General features: G+C 40.2%; 1 long non-coding RNA gene across 1 annotated transcript in view; it reads left to right on the top strand.

Moving 5' to 3' along the window:
* LOC138169537 (uncharacterized) overlaps positions 1-11,226 on the top strand; it is a 285,918-nt gene that overhangs the window by 157,470 nt on the left and 117,222 nt on the right. The gene's annotated exons all lie outside the window — the stretch shown is intronic.

The following is an 11,226-nucleotide window of genomic DNA, read 5'->3' as shown; positions in this document are numbered from 1 at the left end:
GCTTTGAAAAACCCAGATGTGGAAAACCAGATGTTGACTGGGTATGGATGTAATGGTTGGACAGTTTGGAAATCTGTCTACTTGATCTGTTTCTGTCTTGATAATTCTGCCTGTATACTTTGAAGTTCAGGGTGCTGACCTTTTTCCCCTGAACAAGGTAAATGATATCCCGTGTTTCCCCAATAATAAGACCTATCCCGAAAATAAGCCCTCCCCTTACTGTGTAAGATTCCTCTAAAATAAGCCCTCCCCCGAAAATAAGCCCTATTGAGATTGCTCTGTAGTGAAGGTGATCCCCTGCGCTACACGCTACATTACGGTACCCTCTGTATGCACCGTCCCCCCCCCCGGGTGAAACGCACGCCGCGCTCCGAGCTGCATCCAATCACAGCTGCAGCAGTGAGCGCGTCATCCTGTTCTTCCCCAGTGATTTGCTTGCTGGCGCCATTGAGAGCAGTGCCGCGGAGGAGAGCTGAGGCAGGATAACATAAGCCTTCCCCTGAAAATAAGCCCTCTGGTATTTTTCTTTCCAAAAAAAATAATAAGACAGTGTCTTATTATCGGGGAAATGCGGTATGTCTGACTGATTAAAGTAAGCTTGTTAACCCATTTTGAGTTGCTTTCCTTTATCAAAGCAGATCCAAGAACCTGTGGTGGCAGCAAACCCTGAGGATGCCAGGGTGCTTGCTACTATAGTACTCAGGCCCAGGAGATATGCTCAGTCCTCTCAGTGTGGTATTAGGGTACCCAGAGATATACAATCAAAGTCCCAATCGAAGGCTCTCTTTCTTGTAACCTCACTGAGTTGATCATGTGTCCCTTATTAGCCCTCTGTACAAATTTCAAAGTCAAAGAGATGAATTTTATTAAAAATTCTATTGAAAGCATATGAAGTAGTAATTTTTAAAAAGTCAGTAGTTGATTCAGTGGATGTATTTGCTTTAAAAAAAGACCAAAGAAACTAGGAATATGACACAGATTGCAACCCCTCTGAGTTAGCAGATGGTAATTGAAAATAGTTGTGCTGTGGTATATGATTGTAACAAATATTATTGTGTTGTAAAAAATGACAAGCAGGATGATCTCAGAAAAGCCTGGAAAGACTCACATGAACTGATGCATAGTGAAGTGAAGTGACCAGAACCAGGAGAACCTTGTACACAGTAACAGCAGTATTATTAGATGAAGAACTGTGAATGACTTAGCTATTTTCAGCAATACAATGATCTAAGACAATCCCAAAGAACTAATGATGGAGCATACTACATGCCTCCAGAGGGAGAACTGATATTAATTGAATACAGACTCAAGCGTGCTATTTTTTATTTCCTTTCACTTTTTTCTTTAATTCAAGTCTTTGTGTACAAAATGACTAGTATGGAAATGTTTTACATAATTGCACATGTATAACCTATATTTGATTGCTTACTATCTCAGGGACTGGGGAGGGAGGGAAAGATAGAATTTGGAACTGAAAACTTTAAATAAAAATGTTTAAAAATTAAAAAAAGGTAACTGTCTGAAAATTAATCACTCCCATGGACAATCTGGTGATGAGGCTCTAGCTTAGAAGAACTGTCCAGAGTTTGTGTACCCCTAGTCTAGGCTTGGAAAACTCAGGGACTCCCTCATACCATGGATGGGCACCCAGAGGACTAACTGTTCACCTTTACGGAGCCTTTTCAAAGCTCTGTCCTCAAAATGTTTCCGTGAGCAAAGCTGTATGGTAACTACTGCGTAAGTAACTTGCTCCCACTTACACATGAGGAAAATAATCTCAGAGGTAGCCTTGTTTAAGGTTTCGCAGTAGTGGAGCTAAAATTGGAACCCAGGCCTTTTTACTCTATGAATAGCACTTTTTCACGGTCTCTTTAATAAATGGAGAAGAGAAGAAAACATTTGAAACAGTTAATGACACTATAATTTTTAAGCATCATTTTGCCCTACCAAACCACAGACATTCTTATGGCTTTATAGAGGTCTGTAATCCTGGCTAATGACTGTCTGGCAGAATGGTCATATGATTCCTATTATTAAAAGACTCTTATTTTATGGTGGCAGAAGGCTTCTTGTAGCAGAGGCATATGTAGTGGGAAACAGAGACCTGTCTCCAAGATGTCAGTTTAAAAGCAACTGGAAACACATTCCTTTAAGTCCAATTGACAGACAGCTGCCTGAATTAAAGTGAATTCAGGAGAGATGGGAGATGAATCCAAAACATTCCTCTAGGCCCAGCCAGTCTCAACAGAGGCCTAAACATCCATCTGCTTCAAATCCCCTTTTCAGATCTGCCAATGAGCTTTCACTGTCTCCTTCCCTGAGGGTGAAGGTGTATTTTAGAGGACTGATGCACATTGGATTTCAAGGGGGCTCGAGCTGGGTGGATTGTTTCTGAAGCTGCAACTTCTGATTGTCTCCCCAGCAGCTCCCTTTCTCTCCACCCCTCCCTAAGTTCTGCAAGGAGGTGGGGTGTGGGTGTGGGTAAGAGATTCTGAGCTATGTGATCATATGAAGCTAATCAATCTTAATTCCCTTCCCCTTCCAAAAAGCTGCTGTTACATGAGAGCAGCCATAATGCTCTCTATGGCTCAGAGATCACTCAGAAGGAGAAGGGGGAGGGGAGAAAGCAAAAGCAAATGAGAATTTATCTGCAGCACCGAAGGGCACGTTTGGAAGTAAGGGCTAAAGGAACTAGACAGGGAGAGCTGAAAAAGAGGCCACTGAGAAGGGATTTTGTCATGGTCGATCTGGGTCTGCATCCAGGTTATTAAGTTATCGTTTCAGTAGCCAGGATTAGTCTTCATGCTTTTAAGAACAGCAGGCCAACTATCAGAAGTCTTACTTAAGTAGGACTCAAATGCAAGGGGGTAAGAAGAAGAAGGGGAGAGGAAGGGAGTGAGGAGAAGGGAAAAAAAAGGAGAGTCATTATGTGACATCTAGTGCCCTTTAATCATTTGTTACAAGGGGAGTGTGTGACACAAAGGTTTTGTTTTTGTTTTAATATATAGCGTTGTTGTTTAATTGTTTAGTCATGTCTGACCCTTCATAACTCTACTTGGGGTTTTCTTGGCAAAGATATTGGAGTGGTTTGCCATTTCCTTCTCCAGCTCATTTTACAGTTGAGGAAACTGAGGCAAAGAGGGATCAGTGACTTGTCCAGGGCCACACAGTTAGTGTCTAAAGGGGAATTTGAACTCAGGTCTTCCTGACTCCCAGACCCAGGAATCTTCCACTGTGTCATCTAGCTGACCTAAATATGCAGCAAAATCTACTCCCTCAAAGAGAGAAGCACCATGGTTATAAAACAGTCTTAGAGCTAAGAAGATCTGGGTTTAAGTACTGCTTCAAATATGTATTGACTGTGTGACCCTAGACAAGTTCCTTACCCTTTCAGTACCACAGGCAACTATCTAAGCCTATAAATTGCAGAACAGAAGTCAGTCTATATTGGTGGGTGAATTTCTCTCACTAGGAATTCCCTATAGCAGTGAAATAACAGAGTCAAACAGAAATCAGAAAAATAAAACCATTGGGATCCCCAGTTTTTCAATTCATTTTTCTTCTCCCAAGTAGATAGATGAGTGGAGGTTTGGGGAAAGATGCACACAAGAGACAAAGCTAAGTGTTGGGGGTGAAAGTGAGACCGGAAATCAAAGTCACTTGTATGTCATGGCATCACCGCCCTGATGTCTTGGTCCTCTTCAAGAACAAAGGAAAAATAGCAGAAATTTGCTTAGCTGCATAACTTTTAGTTTGTAGATCCAGTTAGCCAAAACCTCAAAAGGGTTCTGAAGTTCACCTTTATGAAGACAAGGAAATTTAGCCTCAGGTATATGACTTGCCCAAGGTCACGTAGGTAGTTAGTGGTAGAGCTGTGAGTAGGCTGACTAGATCTTCTGACTTTCAATCTAATGCCTTTTGTGGGATAGTAGTAGGGGTGGGTGGGGATGGGGATTGGAGACATGAAAGTTTTGACAGATTAAGGTGAAGTTATAGAATCATGGTCCATCATAGCTGGAAGTTACTTCATTATTTTCTAAAATAATTTTCCCCCAATTACATATAAAGACTGTTTTTTAGCATTTAAAAATTTTTTTTGAGTTCCAAATTTTTCTCCCTCCCTCACTTCCCCCATACCAGAGACTGTAAGCAATAGGTTGTACTTGTTCAATAATGAAATATATATTTCCATATTAATCATGTTATGAAAGAAGACAGAACCAGTGGGGGGCAAACCACACAAAAAATATAGCAAGTGAAAAATAGTATGCTTCAATTTGCATTCAGACTCCATCAGTTCTTTCTTTGGAGGTAGATAGCATTTTCCATCATGAGTCCTTTGGAATTGTCTTGAATCATTGTATCACTGAAAAGAGCTACGTCAATCATAGTTGATCATTGTATAGTAGTGCTGTTTCTGTGTAGTGTTCTGGTTCTGCTCACTTCACTTTGCATCAGTTCATATAAGTCTTTCTAAGTTTTTCTGAAATTAGTCTGCTTGTCATTTCTTATGACCTAGTAATATTTCATTGCAACCCTGTACCACAACTTGTCAAGCCATTCCTCAATTGATGGGCATCGCCTTAATTTCCAATATTTTGCCGCTACAAAAAGAGCTGTTATAAATATTTTTGAGCAAAAAGGTCCTTCCTCCCTTCCACCCCTTTAAAAAAATATCTTTGGGATACAGACCTAGTAGTGGTATTGATGGATCAAAGGGTATACACGCTTTTATAGGTAGGTCTTTGGGAACATTTCCAAATTGTTTTCCAGAATGATTGGATCAGTTTACAACTTCACCAGCAGTACATCAGTGTCCCAATTTTCCCACGTCCTCTCCAATATTTATTATTTTCCTTTTCTGCCATATTAGCCAATCTTATGGGTATGAGGTGGTACTTCAGAGTTGTTTTAATTTGCATTTCTCTGATCAATAGTGATTTAGAGCATTTTTTCATATGATTATAGATAGCTTTGATTTCTTCATCTGAAAACTGCTTGTTCATATCCTTTGACCATTTATCAATTGGGGAATGACTTATATTTTTATAAATTTGACTAAGTTCTCTACATTTTTGAGAATTGAGGCCTTTATCAGAGATACTTGCTATAAAAATTGTTTCCCAGTCTTTTGCTTTTCTTTTCATTTTGGTTGCATTGGTTTTGTTTGTATAAAAACTTTAAAATTTAATATAATAAAAGTCCACTTTATATCTTGTAATGCTATTTATCTCTTGCTTAAATTCTTTGCATAATTCTTTACTTCTCCATAGTTCTGACAGGTAAACTATTCCTTGCTCTCTTAATTTGCTTGTGGTATCACTTTTTATGTATAAATCACGTACCTATTCCAATCTTACCTTGGTATACACTGTATGGAAAGGACTTTAGAGGTAATTTACTCCAATTCCCTCTTTTACAGATGAGGAAACTGAGGCTTAGAGAGGATAAGTAATTTTCCTGAGGTCACAAAGGCAATGGCAGAGTCAGAATTTAACAAAAAAAGCTAACATTTATACTGTGCTTTTAAGATTTGCAAAGTATTTTACAAATATTAATTTCATTTGATTCTCACAACAACGCTGTGAGGTAGGTGCTGTTATTAACCTCATTTTACAGATGAGAAAAGAGCCCAAGAGAAATTAAATGATTTGTCCAAGGTCACACAGCTAGTAGGGGTATGAAGCAGGATTTTACCTCAGCCCTCACCTATCCCAGCCCAGTGCTTTTGCCATAATACCACAGTTGTGTTCCTTGATAGGAGTTGCATTTAGAAAAAAAATCCTACAATTTAGACTTTTCACCAATTCAACCTGATCTTTTAGGCAGGTAGCTAGGTGGTACCTAAAACAGCTAAGTGGCTCAGTGGATAGAACACTAGGCCTGGAGTTAGGAAGATCTGAATTAAAATGTGACCAAAGATACTTATTAACTATGTGACCCTGAGCAAGTCACTTAATCTCTGCTTCAATTTCCTCATCTGTAAAATGTGGGTCATAATATCACCAGGTTGTGGTGAGAAATGAGATAATAATTGTAAAGCACCTTTCATGATGCCTGACATAGTAAGTGCTATATGACTGTTAGCTGTTTTTGTTAATTATTATTAAATAGTCCCAAATCAGTGAGCTTCACTGTATTTTCACAGCTTGTTGGACTTTTCCTTGTTACCCTTGACTCAAAATTGATAAAAATTGCCATGTGGAAATCAGCTCTGCTTCTCATGCATGAGCTTGGAGGCTGAAGCATCTTTTTCTTACCCCCACCTCCAGCCCTCCCTCCCTCTCCCACGGCTGGGAAAGTCTTTGGTGCTTATAGCACTACATCCTGGAAAGCATAAATCCCTTTTCCATCATTCTGTTTTCATTTTTTTTCTGCAGTTCCCTAAGGATTCTGGTCTGGACCATTGTTGTATAAACCCATCATGCAACAAACCCAGCAATCATTTATTTCTGAGCCAGAGTTTTTCTTGTGGTCCACTGGAAATGACCCTGTGAACTGCCATTTGTGACTGGGGCTGGGGCTGGGCTCTGGGCTGGGACAGGGTCAGATCAGGCAGCCACTGACCTCTCTGAGTCTGTGGCTCCCAGCCATCATTTTTACCTTCCTCAGTTTCAAAGCAAAAGCGGATTTCAGGGACCGGAGAGAGCAGTCTGTTTTTACATTGGATGCTTTTTGCTTTAAATTTAGAAACCATTTGGACCGACCTTTCAGGAGTGCCAGCCCATATAAGGAAATCTCTCCATCTGGGGTGGGAAGACGCAGGACCTTCATTAGAGGAGCCAGTTCATCAGGTCCAAGGGGGATACAAGTGGTTGCCCTTTCTCCCTGTGGTTCCTGAACCCCTTTTCCTGGCTGTTTGTTACCTTGTGCACCGGTCTAGTGTTGAACCAGTCTCTACTGACTCTAGGGGAGCTGTCAACCTGGACCAATTTAGACAGGAGCTAATTAACTGTCAGCTTGCAGGGCAGAGGCCCTGGACCCCTGCTTTGCCGCTTGGAGAGCTCCAGCCCTATGTCTCTGATCTGACAGTTATTCCTTCCTTTGCAAATAACATATTCCTGGATGGGGAGGAAATGTGATGCAACCCCCAGTGATGACTTATCCTCCCCAATGGCAAATAAACATGAAAAATGGGCTGGCCAACACCAAAGGACAGTGATCAGAAAGGTTTTTTCTTTCATCTTAAATCATGATGTTTGGGGAGTCGGCTGGAGTTTTGCAAGTTATTTGTAACTGTCTGCCCCTGTTAGGGGATATATGTTTTATATAAAAATAAGTAATCTTTTTTAATCAAATGATAAATGTGCGTGTCCTAAATGAAAACCCAATAGTTAGCCACCTCGTTACAGAAGTTTAGGTGAATAATGAAAAGATGACTGAAATGACATTTTGCTCAGCAGTTGCAAGGGTCTCATGGTTTGGAACCTCTTCTGTGTTAAAGTTATCCTGTAGGGAAGGCCCCTCAGCATTACACAGAAAACCTAAACAAGCTCTGTTTTTCTAAATGGATTTCCAAGGTGGATCTGTCTTCATGGTACCTAAGAATCGGGAGTTGTGTTTGCCGTTCTTTAGGCTGCCTCCAACATCTATTCTCTACTCCAGGCTCTGCTGCTAACTCCTTGTGTAGCTGAGGTCATCTCTGTGCACCTTAGTTCTCTCATCTGCCAGTGGGTTGGACGTACCCTACTGATCTCTAAGGTTATTTCCAGCTCTGACCCTTATAGAATGCTAAGTGAGGTGCTTCTGTGATTCTAAGCCTCTCTCTAAAGGAATTTTAAGGCGACTCTTTGTAGACAGTGAACAATTCCTTTGAAATGTGAGTTATTACCCCTGATGTCTCAGTTCTAGAAGAAAGGCAGATCCCTATATTTTAGCCTCCTCTCCATGTTCTTTCTAAACACTATTATACAAATACTAGGATTTAGATATAAGCGACCGTAGAAATCATATAGTCCAAGTCGTTCATTTTACAGACTTGGAAACTGAGGCCCAGAGAGGAAAAGAGACTTGTCTAAAGTCATACAAGTGGTTAGTAGTAGAGTTGAGATTTGAACCCAGGTGCTATGACTTCTTCATTCCCAGTGCAGATTCCACTGAAGGAAGCTTCCACAATTAACCTAAGGACCTGGAACTAGATAACAGAATCTTGACCTTTATTTCCAAAAACAGATTGAGTACCTACTGTTTTCAAGTCACTGAAGAGTAATACTGGTCTTGACCTTCAGAGACTTATAGTCCAACTAGGAGACATGCTTCACTCATATGAAACACTTAGAGAAAATAGAAAACAATGCAGGTATACATCTGTAATGGCAAGCAAAATGGGATTTTTTTTTGCTGTTTTTCTGGAATAACTACCTCTATTAATTGGTTTATTAATTTTTAATTATTTATGAAATAAAATAAGCATTTCCATAACATAGTAGAATAAAAAGATTGCACACAAAATTGCAAATCTATGATGTACAACTTGCTATTCCTTTTAAATATATAGTAAAATTATTATATAACATTTTCCCCCTTTTTTTTCTTGCCCTCCTCCTGCTTCCTGCCTTAGAGATGGCTGCCATATTAATAGGGAGTGAAGTAGTACATTGGATACAGTGGGGGGGCCTAAAGTCTAGAAGACCTGAGTTCAAATCCAGCCTCATATATTTACTCATATATTGTGAATCAGACAAGTCATCTGTCTTGGTTTTCTCCATTGTGAAATAGGAATAATAATAGCAACGATTTTCCAGGGATGTTGTGAGAACCAAATAAGATATTTACAAAGTGATTAGCAAACAGTAGGCACTTAAATGCTTGTTTCCTTCATTCTTTAATGAAAACATATTAGGTGAAACTATATTATATGGGACATATATGCCATCCTATTTGTGTCCTGGCTAGTCTGCCCTATGATGTCATGGAGATGCTTTACAAAATTTTAGTGAGTTTTGTTTATAATACATTAAGGATCTTATCATGAAAGGATGTTGTTCAGGACAACATTATGTGGATTTGTTTGTAGGGTATATATGGGCCATGATACTGACTTCAATCAGCATGCTGAATGAAGAATAAAGAAATTGGTGGGGTTTTACCTTGGTAGTGGAGAAAAGATGGGTAGAGATTAGTCTGGAACAGAACATTGCATCTCTTAATGAATTTCTTTCTGGAGCAGTGGCAAAGAGCTGAATGGGTAGTTTAGGATGCTAGAGAATTAACCACTTACAAAGTTTTCTGGTCTTGTCATTAATTTAGAAAACCTTTATCACCCTCTCATTCTGTAATGCAGAGGATTCCCTGAACACACATACATACCATGTATGTATATATTCATGTGTATACATACATACACACATTATACATACACACATGCTACCCCATACTTCAGCTTGCCCAACTGCTATAATGGAGACCTTGAACTAACCACTGTCTTCAGGAAGGAATGATCTGTGGTGCCTTGGTGAAATGTGCAATCTGAACTATTTCCCCAGAGCCAGACTTGATTTTATTAGGTGAAATAGCAGTTAAAAGGTTTTTTCTAATCCTGTCTTTATAAGCAGTCCTGCTTTCTCCCATGAATGTGGTGAGAAGCTTAGAGCCTGTTTCCCTCAGATGCCAATGGCAGGATGCATTGTTCCTTGGAATGATAAGGCCAGCTCTATTAGACCATGAAACTGGAGCTGGGCTCTGCAGAGACAAAGACTCCAGCAGGCCAGGAATGTTTTACATTGCTTGGCGAGGGGAGCTATTTGCTAAGTGGTGATGGAGTCCAAAAAACCGCTGAGGTCCAGGGACGGAGGGACTGTCTTCTAGGCAATCCCAAAGCACCCCTTTGTGCTTCTACCCCTGATCATGTGCTGATTCTGTCTTCTGCTACTGCTTCTGACCTAATAGATCTTGCGACCTTTCTTCTGTCCTCATTCCATCTCCTTATTCTCTTTTCTCCGGACAGCCCTTAGATACTTCCCAGAAAATACAGAATCATAGCATCATAGCATTTTCAAGCTGACTGTCACAGACTTGTGGTGTAAACTTGGGCAAAGATTAGTTTTCTCATCTGTGCAATGGGAATGCTAATATCTGCCCTGCTTATCTCATAAGGTTGTTTTAGGATGGCATAAGATAATCCAGTTCAATTCAATATTTATCGAGTGCTCATACCATGTACAATGCAAGTGCTGAGGCCTGGGAGCTGCAAAAATGAAATAAGGCATTGTGTCTACTCTCAAAGAGCTTACAGTCTAGTAGGAGTGGGGAGGATGATTGTATTGGAAGGAGTCCTTGGTTTTCAGTCAGAAAACTGCATTTGAATTCAGGCTCTGTTACCTGTCACTCATGTGAAAATCACCTAGTTATTAATGTCCCTCTGTCTGTTTCCTTATTTGTAAAAGGATTTAAACCAGATAAACTCTAAGGTCCCTCCTAGCTCCAAATCCTTTGGTCCTACAACAACTACACAGATAGATATATGCTGTTTTATAATCTAGGGTCCCTCCCCCCTATTAAGCTTTACTAGCTTAAAACTGCACTAAGACTTTTGGGACATTTTGTAGGTGCATAAGAGAGATCTAAACAGAATAGGGGATGGGAATCAAGGGTGTTGTAACCAAGATGGCCCTATTTGAGCTGTTGTAATGGTAATGGCAATTTGAAGATCTTCTCCTACCCCTTAACAGGGATAATTTGAAGATCTTCCCTGCCCCCCATTAGGACCATCTCTAAGGTGGGAATGTAATCACATGGGGCCTGTGGTAGGAGGAGTTTGCTAACCGGGTGGAGCAGGAAGGGTGGAACAGAGCTGGGAGGAAACTGGGAGTCAGAGCAGTTAGAACAGAGGGAGGAGAGTGGACACAAGGCAAGGAGATAGCTAGGCTTGTGAGTGTTTGTTTGTGGGAAGGCTTTGGGATGGTGTTGCTCTGTGCAGTGTTATTGTGTATAAGTTTCTTTGTTGCTATGATGGATTCAGTTTTCTGGTATTAGGATTTGGCTTTCTGGTGTCTGAATAAATGTTTTGCTTCAGTCTTTTATATGGAGAGTCTATTACATTTTGCTATTCAGAACTATGCTGGCATATTCATAGTCACCATTGGTGCTATGAACATTGCCTTGGTGATACACCTATCTGATGAAATGAAAGGATTTTTTAAAATTTTATTTATTTTTTGTTACATTTTAAGTTCCAAATTATCTCCTTCCTTCCTTTCCCACCCCATACTAGAGAAGGCCACCACT

Source organism: Petaurus breviceps, unplaced genomic scaffold (genome assembly GCF_028583685.1).
Source record: "Petaurus breviceps papuanus isolate PSGF00001 unplaced genomic scaffold, PetGlider_PUasm1.0 37, whole genome shotgun sequence".
Lineage (NCBI taxonomy): Eukaryota > Metazoa > Chordata > Mammalia > Diprotodontia > Petauridae > Petaurus > Petaurus breviceps.
The sequence above is the reverse complement of the archived record's forward strand: the minus strand, read 5'-3'. Positions and strand labels throughout refer to the sequence as shown.